This window comes from Lynx rufus, unplaced genomic scaffold, assembly GCF_022079265.1.
Source record: "Lynx rufus isolate CCGP_SWC_20201006 ecotype Redwood Valley unplaced genomic scaffold, mLynRuf1.p SCAF_14, whole genome shotgun sequence".
NCBI classification, from domain to species: domain Eukaryota; kingdom Metazoa; phylum Chordata; class Mammalia; order Carnivora; family Felidae; genus Lynx; species Lynx rufus.
The window spans coordinates 46,485,830-46,498,229 of record NW_025814828.1 but is presented as its reverse complement, the minus strand read 5'-3'; the positions used below and the strand labels follow the sequence as shown (position 1 = coordinate 46,498,229).

General features: G+C 37.0%; 1 protein-coding gene across 5 annotated transcripts in view; it reads left to right on the top strand.

The window, feature by feature from the left end:
* The first annotated feature begins 1,547 nt into the window (after positions 1-1,547).
* CYSLTR1 (cysteinyl leukotriene receptor 1) overlaps positions 1,548-12,400 on the top strand; it is a 46,711-nt gene continuing 35,858 nt past the window's right edge. For 2 of the 5 annotated variants that reach the window (XM_047076267.1, XM_047076265.1), the window contains exons 1-2: positions 1,548-2,027; positions 3,836-3,985. The gene's annotated coding sequence lies outside the window, so the exon portion shown is untranslated. Of the gene's footprint in view, positions 2,028-2,658; positions 3,986-12,400 lie in introns of those variants that run through there. The other 3 variants (XM_047076268.1, XM_047076269.1, XM_047076266.1) reach the window with 2 other exon arrangements.

The window sequence follows — 12,400 nt, the reverse complement described above, 5'->3', positions numbered from 1 at the left end:
ATAAAATAAGAACTGAAATAATCTGGGAAAATGAGAAAGAGTAGAGAGAAGGCAGCAAAGAGGTATCAGTTTTGGCATTTCATCATTTCCTGGAATGGTAAAAAAAAATGTTAGTTATTATATCAAACATGATATAAATTGATGCAGCTATACAGGGAAAAGACCCAATTGTGGATGGATGGAGCACTGCCCTTCCCATCACTCAGGAAGCAGAGAAGCAGCTAAGGAAGGAAATAAGTAGGGGAGCACACATGAGCATCACATGGCATCCCCTCTCTGTCATAGCTATTGTGGTGACATCTTGAAGCTCAAATATGTTAAAACCTTTCTCTTTTCTTCATTATCTGAGTACAAACTACTTTTCCACCATAGCTCAAGATGACTGTAATAGTCCAGACTAGAGAGGAAGTGATAACTCATATTCTGCCTCTCTTATTAACTTTCCCCTAGGCCTCTGGGGCTCCAAACTCAGCTGAAAAAATTCTAGTTATAATGTCACTTTAGCTAGTAAATGCCCCAGGGGAGGATTGAAGAGTCTGGTCTTGGATCCAAATGTTATCTCTCCCTTTAATTTGCTTGGACAGCTTTCTCTCTCATCCACTACCATAACTAAGAATTCTATGAAAGAAAAAGTAGGTTTCAGAATTTTTAGTGCCCTTGCCTCAAGTTTCCTGTCATATAATTCAGGTACCTACATATGCAAAGTTTGAGTAAATGGCTTTGCATCTACAGCAAGTAGTAAACAGAGGGCTGTTACTGGGCTCATGTTTTACTGAGTACCAAATTAATTATTAATTATTAGTTATGGGAACATGTTTAAAAGATGTTAAAATGAACACACTTGTACCCATCCCCATATATACCACCCTAATGTAGCTCAATATAATTGATGTAAACAACTCACACCTTGTTGTTCTCATCCATTTTGTTTATAATATCAAAGTGCCACCCCAAGCTCCAATCAAGGCATAGCAGACTGCCATATCCCTATTCCCCAGAAGACAGACAGGGCATCCCATTGTTCCAACACCAGAGCCTAACCAAAATCTAAGAGTATTTACCTGCCTTCCAGATTCCTAATAAAGGACTACTGATGGCAAGTCTAGTCATTCCAGGTCATTCTCAGCGTGATGGAAACAAAACTACCTTTAATCCAATGGAGGCAATGTCTGTCATGGAGATTTTGGGAAATCAGACTCAAACTAAGACAATTATTTTCCAGAACATAAGTCACCAAAAAGAAAAAGAATTTTTTAGAGTATGGATAGAGCCACAAATACAATTAAGGAAAGAGAGACAGACACAGAGAAAGAGACAGAGAAAGAGAGAGATACAAGGAGGGTGAGGGAGACAGAGAGAGATACAAGGAGGGTGAGGGAGACAGAGGAAAAAAAGAGAGAAAGAGAGGTGAAATTTATCTTCCCTAAAATCAAGTTTCACATAATGGCAGTTAGATTAGCATATCCTGGTAGTTCTATCTTTCTCCGCCTACAAATACTCTAACCACCCTTAAGTCGTAAAAATTAGAACTAAGCTTCACAGAGTATGCTCCTTCCTGCTTCCCATCTCAGAGCAGCTACAAGATTTCCCGAGGATTCTGTTGCTAGAGCTAGGCATAAAATCTCATTTATATACACAACAACCTGCACGTATCCAGTTTCTATTCCTCCTCCTTCCCTCTGCTTTCCCCTCCCCCACTTTGTACCAGAGAAGCCAAATTTAGGCGTGCTTTACAGTATGAGGACTAATCTGAAAGAGGAAGAAGAATCTGTATACATTGGCTAGCATATGTGCCCTGCCCTCTCTCTTCTTTAAAATCGCAGCAACTCATCTTTTCAAAGAAGTCTGCCTAAAGAACAGGCACCCTGTGAATGGAGTGTGCTTTTAGAACCCTCTAGGGTATTCAAATTCATTGTGGAGTTCACTAAGAAGGTTACCTCTCCAAAGGACGATTTACGGAAGACTTGGAGCTTGCCTCTGAGAATGAATGCAAAAGGACCCTAAACTGTCAGTCTTGAAGGTAGCAGGTAAGAAGATTTGATGTTTCAATGCTATGACTAAAATAGTTTGTAGTAAAATTCTTCTTTTGGCTTTTTGGCTTTTGGCTTTTTGGGATTTTAGCAAATTCCCAGGAGTTTGAGGGTAGCTAATCTGCCTTGCCTGTTTTAAATTAGACTGCTACTATGAATTCCTTATACTTTACTTATTGGCCAGAGATTTGATAATCTAATCAGTCTGTCAACAAGTGTTGCTCAGTGCTTCTGTTGGGGCTCAATATGGCAAAATATAGAGGGGACACTACCCAAGACTCCAGCACATTTGCAATTAAGTTAGAAATATATGAGTGAAGTCATATGATTTTTGTCTTTCTCTGACTGACTAATTTCACTTAGCATAATACCCTCCAGTCCCATCCACGTAGTTGCAAATGGCAAGATTTAATTCTTTTTGATTGCCGAGGGAAGGGAAACAAAAATAATATAAAAACAGGGAGGGGGACAAAACAGAAGAGACTCATAAATATGGAGAACAAACTGAGGGTTACAGGAGGGGTTGTGGGAGGGGGATGGGATAAATGGGTAAGGGGCACTAAGGAATCTACTCCTGAAATCATTGTTGCACTATATGCTAATTTGGATGTAAATTTAAAAAAATAAAAAATAAAATAAAATAAACAAATAAATAAATAAAGTACCTCATAATTTTAAAAAAGAAAAAGAAATATAAGGCATATTTTAGAATCTTATTTCAAGGGCTCAGAGGAGTTTCTCTAATCTGTAGTGGCAGTTTCTTTCATTATGGAAAAAAAAAACTATAAAGGGTTATCCTGAGTATACATGCAAACTCTCAAGTTTGGCCAAGCAGACAAGTTTCCACATTGCTGATAAAAGTAAAACAAATAGTGAAGAATGACCTAGCTTATTCACAAAGTAGTTTCACATTCATTATCCCACTTGAACCTCTCATCATCATGCATTTTAGACAGGGTAAGTGTTACTATCCCTGTTTTGCAAATAAGGAAATAGACTCAGAGGCATTAATAAATTTTCTAACAGATTCTAACTAGCAACTGCAAACAGAAAGCTCTCACAACTATAAATCGATATAAGGAAATTACATGATCTATTTAGTAATTTAGACATATCTGACATACACCAGGTTTCCACAGAGCCAACACTGTATACATTTCAATGAAAATTTTTGACCAGGAACATAACTCTACTTAGCAGCAAAGAAGCTTTTTTCAAGGGTAAACAAATGAGTCGGTGAGTTCCACCCCTAGATAAAAAGAAAAAAATCCTTGAATTTAGTGGTTCTGCCTTTCAGTACTCTGATTGTTTTGAAGACTAGAGAGAGGCCATGACATATAATTATCAGCTGATTATTCTAAAATAAAATGTAAGTAAACCTGGACTTCAGACTGTACTATGTTTCAAATACATTAGTGAAATTTGCTTCTAGATAATTTTAAGTTTTGGTATCTATTGCAAGCACTCAAAAATATTTTCTGTTGTTGTTTTGCTATTAATTTCCCAATTAGAACTAAAGGTGGTCTCTGTTTATATATCAAATTAATGACCTCAGGTACTACATTTACATCCTTAATACACCCTTAATAAAAACTGTTTCCCTGGTCCCCAAAATAATCAAATGACTGCACTAGCCAATCAGTTCCTATAAATGACAGTGAACCCAAACAGTATAGGTAAAAGAAAGTTTCCAGATTGAGTCCAGTCTGAATCCAGCATTTTTGTGTCTTCCTAGCCCAAAATCATCAATTTCATTTTCTACTACTTTGCATTCTTACTCTTAATCAAACTTTTGATGTGTTTAGGAAGTACTTATCTGGGAAAAAGCAAGATTCTACCATGGTGCAGGAAATTATAAATTTGCCTTTGTGAATCACTGACTGATAATAAGGCATTAAAGGATGGCACTGATCCTAAGGGACATATCTAATATTGTGGATTTGATGCCATGAAAGGTAACTATCATAATCTCTTAAATAACATAGCTCTGCATTGATCTACTTTGATCCATTTTGTTATTTCTTATGTTCTTATTAAAATAGCTAGAATCTATTGTAATCCAGTTACACAAATGTCAGTTAACCTCAATACAGTGTGTGACACAAAGGTAAGATGAAGTTCCTGCTCTTGGGGAACTTACAATGCTGGTGGGGATATAAGACTTACAGAACATAAAAATATGAGACAGTAAACCAATGTTATATTTTTAATGGCAAAGGGGTTTGGAGAAGAAAGATAGCAGTGGGTTGGGCTGAATTGAGATGGCTTCATAGAGGAGATAAAATGAGATAGGCTTAAATGAACGTCTACAATATGGGACCATGCTAAACAAACCTTCTGTGCACATAGTAAGTGTTCAATGTATGTTGTTTGCATTCAATTCTAGTCATAGAAATGACAGAAATACATTGTATCAAAAGTGAATTTGGTACCTGTAGTGTACACCAAAGAACCTGATTTGGCTAGAGTAAAGGGACTGAGTTGAGGAGTAACAGTAAATAAATTTGGATAGAAATGTAAGCCCAGATTATTAGACTTTGAATTCCGGGCACTTTTTAATGGGAAATCATATCAGCAAGCTTTGAATAAACGAGTATATGATGGAAAAACATTTTTAGTTGATGAATCTAGCAGAGTTTCATAGGCTTACGTACATTTGAGAAAACTGGAGATGGAGAAGCCACTTAAAGAGTAGAAATTAATTAGACTATAGGATAGGTGGATGCCAGTGGAAATGGAATGGAGAAACACTCAAGGAGACATTTAAGAGGAATAATAGATGGAAATTGGTGAGTGATTAGATATAGGCAGCATAAGAAAGTCAGAGCTGTCCCTAAAATTTTGAACCCGTGGGATCTGGGAAGTGGTGCTACACTATACACAGCAATAGGTAATTTGGGGATGGAAATTGGGAATGTAAGACGTGATGAGTTCTGTTTTTGACCTGTCAAGTTTGAGGAGATGGCAAAAATTCCAAGAAGCAATGTCTTATGGATAGTTGGAAATAATGACCCTGACTGTGAGTGATGGTTAAGTGGTGGAAGCCAAAATTAAATCTGGGGCATGTGACAACCAAGGCCATAAGATTGGCCCATCTTAGAGAAAGCAAATCTAAGAGATGACCAAAGACTGAAACTTGTGCAGTGCATACATTTTCGGTCAAGAGAAATAAAAGAGTCCTGAGAAATAAAAGCCACAGAAATATAGTTCTTCTCAAAATATACCAAGAGTCTTGACAAAAGGTGTCAGGTTATATATTCTTTTAAACTTCCTCTCCCCAAGTATAACTAGCATAATGCCTTATACATACCATGAGCACCCAAAAAAATATTGTTATTCTACTATAAACAAGCATGGAGATATTTTGTTTCAAGTTATCTTTGAAACTGGACTCTGTCATAAACTCTGCAACCTAACAGTGGCATCTTTAAACTACCTTGCTGCATGTATTTCAATGGGAAGGAAACTTGGCCTGGGTAACTGGAATTTTATCCTAGATTTGCCTTTTAATCAGTTGTGTGTCCTCTAGCAAATTGTTGAACATCAGTATTTCTTGGTTACCTCATGTATCCAATGTAATAATGAGCTTATAAAGATATTTTTCAGATCTGCTAAAATGATAAAGTGAAAGGGACTTGAAAATACAAACCATCATCCAAAAGGATTTTGTTTAAATTCCATTCTAGGAGAATAAGACACATAACAAGACTGCATGTGGACTGAGTAGGACCAGATACTTTCTGCTCCCAATACTGTACCTCTAAACAGGGGCCTCATTCTAAGTAAGCATCAGCAACTGCAATCAGCAATTCTAAGTAAGCATCCTATTTTTAGGATGCCAGTAGGAGCCAACTCTGTGGTTACTTTTAATTCTACCATACCTATGCAGTCCTCAATGTGCATGACAGTTTGTTGATTTGCATTGAGGAAATACAACTGCTAAGAGGTCTGCTGTACTCATAGCAGGTGGTGGCACATTCTCATCCTTACAGAAAAGGCACCAAAGTAAGCCATTTAACTTGATTTGATAAATCCAGACATCTCAGATCCATTAATTCATGTTACAGTACTGGTGTTAGTTACAATTACTTTTGCTTTCAACTGATAATTCTTCATAGGCCGGTAGAAAAGACCACTGTTTAAACAAGTTGTGCACAGCAAAACTCTTCTATCTTGCTTCCTCATTCCATCCCATTTTACTACATCCTATCATAACTTCTCTTTTCTTTGTGCCCCACCAGTTTTTCTTCTGGATTTAGGAGAGAAAACAGAAACAAAAATATTTAAATATTTGGGGCAAGTTAGTTAGAGATGGGCTCTGGTAGAAATAGGGGGAAAGACACAAAACAGAAAAGTAAACATAGACCTCTGAGCATTTAAACACAGAGGTGGTTTTCCTTTTGATGAATAAAATGTCATTATCATATTTACAGTGTTTGTAGAATCAATACATCCCAGACATTTGAGATCCTACTTAAATGTAGCTAATGGAAAAAGAAAAGGAGCTGATATCTAGACCTAGAGTCCCCTGGAACATTCAGGCTTTCTTTTATTATTTTTTAATTCCCTCCTTAAAAAGGAAAGAAAAATCCAATTTGGTATCACATTTTAAGATCTCTAACATGTAAGAATCCTAAAATTTCTCATCTATTTGAGATTAACAGTCTGTTTTTACATATGGCTGTATTTGTGTTGTCATGGATTTAAAATAAGTGGAATTAAGCTAACAATAACAACACTCAAACCTCTCTGACACACCTTATGTAAATATTCCAAAGTTCATAGGAAATTCAGGCCTCAGAAAATATAAAAAGTTTCTTTTCATCATAAATTGGTTACCTATTTGTTTAATCTGAATTTAAATTATTTGAAGACCTTATTTGGGCCTTCAATAAAAAACAGTCTCCTAGAAAACAGTTATCCTGCTTCTAAGATCCAGGCATCTAAATTCCAAGAAGTTAGAGGCAGGCCTCAGAGTCAGCTGTGATCAATGGTTTCAGAACATAGGGGGATTCCAAGTTGCTGGTAATTAGGTAAAGACTTAACAGGTATCCCTGGAAGAAAATAGGCCCTCTAGTTAGTGCTTTATAAAAAGTCCAAAAGTATGTAAGCTGTCTGTAACATATTTCTATCACCCAGACTAAAGTTAGAACTGTCTTCACACTATGCACTCCCACCACACCCATGCACTCCTAAATATCTCTATTGTTATTTTGTGACTTGTGTATCCCTTCAGGTATGTTCCCTATCACTTTATTCTGATTATACAGGATAAAACATTTGTGTCACAGTACTATGTAAAGGGACACACTGTGTCTTTAGCTCTGAATACCACATTCCAAGTTCGTTTGGGGCTTAACACTGTCCTGGGTTTGGAATCCAGCTGTCTGACAACAGAGTGGCCCAGTGTTATTAATGTAATGTTCTTCCCTTAATGGTAAATAAGCTATTGGAGGGAAAAACTTCTTAGAAATGTCAACAATGTAGTGACTCCCATGTAGTTTCTAATACCAGTGAGAATGCCGCTAAGCATTTCCATGGAAATGCCAACCTAAAAAGCTACTTATTGTGATAATAAAGTTATAGTGATGAGAGGAGGGTCTTTCTGCTCCCCTCCCCAAAATTGTTTATTGCCATGGAGGAAAGCCACTGAAATCATTAATACAAGCCATGTTGTTTATAGATTAAAACCTTATGGAGGATGTGTAGCTTTGCTCCAATTAATGACCAATCACTCAATAAGCACTTATTGCACATTTTTCTTTTTTTAATTCTATTTTTTAGAGAGAGAAAACACACAAGTGGGGGAGGGGTAGAGAAAGAGGGAGATAGGATCCAAAACAGGCTCTGCACTAACAGCAGAAAGTCCAATGTAGGTCTTGAACTCAAGAACCACGTCATGACCTGAGCAGAAATCAGATGCTTAACCGACTGAGCCACCCAGGTGCCTCTATTACACATTTTTCCATTTGCAAAACATTGTGACAGGCTAGGTTTGGGGTTCACAGAGCTTAAGAATAAAAAGGCTGGACTTTTTTTCTCCCACCCTATGGGAGTTCACAATCTACCTATAGAGACAAGGTTTATTCTCATTAAAAGATACAAGATAATAGAATAATGACTGCCATATTATTGGTAAAGACAATAAACATAATACAAGTTGAAGGAAGAGAGATATTAGTGTAGAATGGGGTGGTCAAAGTAGGTGTCAAGAAATAGAACCTGAGCTGAGCCTAGTATGAGTATGAAAAAGAGTCATAAAAATTTACATTTGTGTAGTGTTCTACAGTTAACAAAACGTTTATATTTGCTGGTTCTCCTATTTATTATGCATCATTCAACAAACACCTGCTGTATTAAAAAATTAACTAAACTTTGTCCCCATTTATTAAGTTGATGGGGAGAATCCCTTCATAATGTATATGTACACTTTAAATACATTACAATTTTATTTGTCTATTATACTTTAATAAAGCTGGGGAAAAATTGTACCTCACCTCCTTGAGATTACCTTTATAGGGTAAACAGAACAACTAACTTTTATCATTTGGCAATAATAGGATCATAAAGAAAGCAAAAATGTCACTGTGGCATTGGCCAAATAAAAGTAGGGCCCCACTGAGCTGTACTTTCATGAAAATTAAGCTTCCTGCATCTTGCCGCTGCTCAGCAGAAGTATCTGCCTTAGAAGACTGAACCCTATGTCCTAACCTCCCCCACTTCCTCTTCTGCCTTGGCCCTGCCCTCCTCACCCTATCCTTGTTGGCAGTCGTCCAACACATGCACACACCATCCGGTGCATGCTAGCATTTATTAGAAAGGTAAAGGAAGTCTTGAGTGAGGCATTATGCTTAATGTAATCATAAACTACCCCCAAATATTGATTTAATCTTTAAGTCTCTCCTGGAGGCTGAATTAAAAAATACTCATAAACCCCCAAACCCCAAACCTTGTATAGCCAGACACATCCTTGGGTCTTGGGATTCTCATCAATCTCTCACCTATACCACTTCTGATTTCTCCTTCAGTCCCACTAAACTACTTTTGCTTTTTTGGTTTTATGTTCTTTGCCTTCTGTTCCTTCCTAAATATGTGGATTCTTCTGCCCCACCCCTTTTACTTTCTTCTCCAGTGATTTGTAGTGTTCATCCACAGGTCACGGTCCCTTACACTTTTTTTTCAGGTTTCTTTTTTAATAGACTCTACCCTGCTAGCGAAGTTCATATTTTACTTCCACTTTATGCCATTATCTAGATTCCTGAACAATAGCATCTGTGTTTCCACACTAAAAACTTGCTCCTCCCTCCACCCCTAGACACCCATCCTGAGGAATTAAATACTGTATTACTCAAAAGTGCCTAATACTGCAGTTATTCTTCCAAAGTTGCTCAATTAGGAGAGGAAGAGAGCAAAACTGAATAAATCAGACTCACTGTCATTAATAGGCTCACTGTCTAAATGGATATGAAGATATTGTAATCAAAAAGAGTGATTACAGCACTCTAATAAATATGGTAATAGCACCACAAACAAGGGAACATTTACAAATAATAAAAACTTCAACTTAAATCTTGAAGTATAAGTATACATTTTCCAAGTTCACCTCTTTGTCTAGTGAAAGAAGGTACATAGTTTGAGTATCTTCAAGTAGACAAGATATGCTGATATAAGGATCCTGATCTATGTTGGTGAGAGAAGGTCAGGAGAACTGCAAGATAAGCCTCAACAGAACTTTGAATTTACACATGAGAAATGAGGTCAGTAAAGATCAACTCTGACTACGAGCTTCTGTGCCAGAGTGACTGGAAGATGTTTAATGTCAATGAAAAAAAAAGTCCTTTGGAAGAGTTGATTTGGGAGGGAAGATAATATATTTGTATTTAAGCATGTTTAAATTGAGGGGGAAAAACATAAGATTCAAGAAGAGCAATATTCTAGGCAGTTGAAAATGAAAGACTAAAGTTCAGGTGAATAGTTTGTGGCTGAGACAGAGATTTGAGTCATCCACATGAAAGTGATCATTTTAAAACATGAGAGTTAAGTTATCCAAGGGAAAGAGAGAACCAAAGAGATAAACGCCAAACATTCACATTTCACAGATCATAGATACGCTAACAACCTCAACTGGCTATCTGAAAAAAACTGTCATTGATGAAAGAAGACCAAAGGGAAGAGTGGGTATTGGGGTATCAGTGTGGTAGTAGCAGATTTGGACTGAAGGCTGTAGTGCCTGGGTTCTAGTCCCAGCCCTGTCATTATCAATACACTCTTGAGCAAGTCATCACTACTTCACTCCCATTCATAGGTTTCATTTTTAAACACGTAAAAGTACATTGGAACAGGATCTCTAAAATCACTTCGACTCAATCTGGCACCTGTTCTTTGAATAGCAAAAAGCACATTCTACTGACATGGCTCAGTAATACAATTTTCTTTTAAAAGAATGGTATAGAGGGGTGCCTGGGTGACTCAGTCCATTGAGCATCCAACTCTTGATCTCAGCTCAGGTCATGATCTCACGGTTTGTGAGATGGAGCCCCACATGGAGCTCTTTGCTGACAGCACAGAGCCTGCTTGGGATTCTCTCTCTTTCTCTCCCCCCCCAAAAAAAACTTTAAAAAAATAATGGCATAGAATCTCACTAGACATTCATTGTGTTCCTGCTGTGCATGCAAATTACTATGGTAACCACTCTAGAAGAAAACTGGGGAAGTATAAAAGGAAGTAAAGTGGGAAAAGAAAACATGAAGATATAATCCCTGTTTCCAAGGAACTTGAAATCTAGTTGAAATTACTGGCCTCACATTCAGCTTATGCACAGTAAGTCATAATTCTGCTGCCAGACTTGTGTATCATTTTTTATATTGTTTTGTTTAAATGTTTATTTGTTTATTTTGAAAGAGAGAGAGAGAGAGCAGGGAAAAGGTAGAGAGGGAGGGAGACAAAGAATCCAAAGCAGGCTCTGCACTGTGTAGGGCTTGAACTCACAAACCATGAGATCATGACCTGAGCACAAATCAAGCATCAGACACTTAGCCGAATGAGTCACCAAGGTGTCCCCATACTTGTGTATCACTGTAGTTTGATGAGAAACAAGCAGCTTAAATTTATCTCTTATACAAAGTTGTACCTATTTTTTGCTTTGATAAAATGCTCTGGAAAAAAATCCCTGCTCCTGTTTCAAAAGTCACAACAAAGGAAAAATAAGTAGTAATATAATAAAAGAACCATACATCTAAGGTGACTCAGTAAAACAATTCTGAAATGAGTTGGTCTGATTCAACATATTTACTGAGCAACAAGTGTAATGTTCCTTACTAGGTTCTACAGAAACTATTTTATTATAAATTATATCTTATCTTTGTCCTCAAAAGTGTCTAAAAGTTAGTAGTGGACATTATGTAAATATACAAATTACTATAAGAAAAAATAAAAACAGGTAGAAATACAAAATTGAATTCTGTAATTGAACCATTGGCCACTGTGGTCAACTGCTCTCCAAGGTTCTGTCGTCCTGAGAATACCCTGTACTTCCTGATTCTTCCTTCCACATTTAACCTTTCTACAAACTCTTCACTGTGCCCTCTACAACACCATTTTCATTATAAGTTCTCCTACATCCTAAATCGCTTCAAATAATTCTCCCACCGCTTCATTGTCTTATGTAAAACTTGATCCTCCCCATCAAAAGTAAGCTGCTTATTTTTCTACATCTCATCTACTGTGAAACCTAGAGAGTCTGTTCAATGTCTCCTGGCTTCCTAGTGCCATTTTAAATCATTACTTTTCTACTATAATGCAAACAGCCATTCACTTCTGCCACCCTTTAATCTTCCTTATTAATATCACCATCTATTGACCTCCTAGTTATTTTTCCCTAATTCACTGAATAATTTAGCATTTGGCTTGTGGTTTTCCTCTTTACCCCAAATCCTGCTATCACCTTTGTAACTTCATATTCCATATAAACAACCAACCTAGGAAACTGATTTTAACTTATTTGACCTCCTTATTTAGAACAATATGCATTCACATTCTACCTTACCTACTCATTCCATGGCCATACTTGGAACCTCAATTTATTATCACACAACTGAAATCTGAAACTCCATTGTACCACACTCTCACCACAAACTCCTAGACTTTCAGTTCTCTCACACCCTTATTGCTACTACACCACTTCTTAAATCTCAGTGAATCTTCCAGTCCCTTGGTCCCTCCCTTTTCTCCCAATCTGTTAAAACTTCATAGTTTCGTTGTTAACCACCCTTTTGGTAGCATTCTCAATCAATCTCCTTACCTATTGTTCTTCTGTAAGTTTTCTCTGTTACTCCCAATCTTATACCAATTTAACAATTTGTATTTTTTCT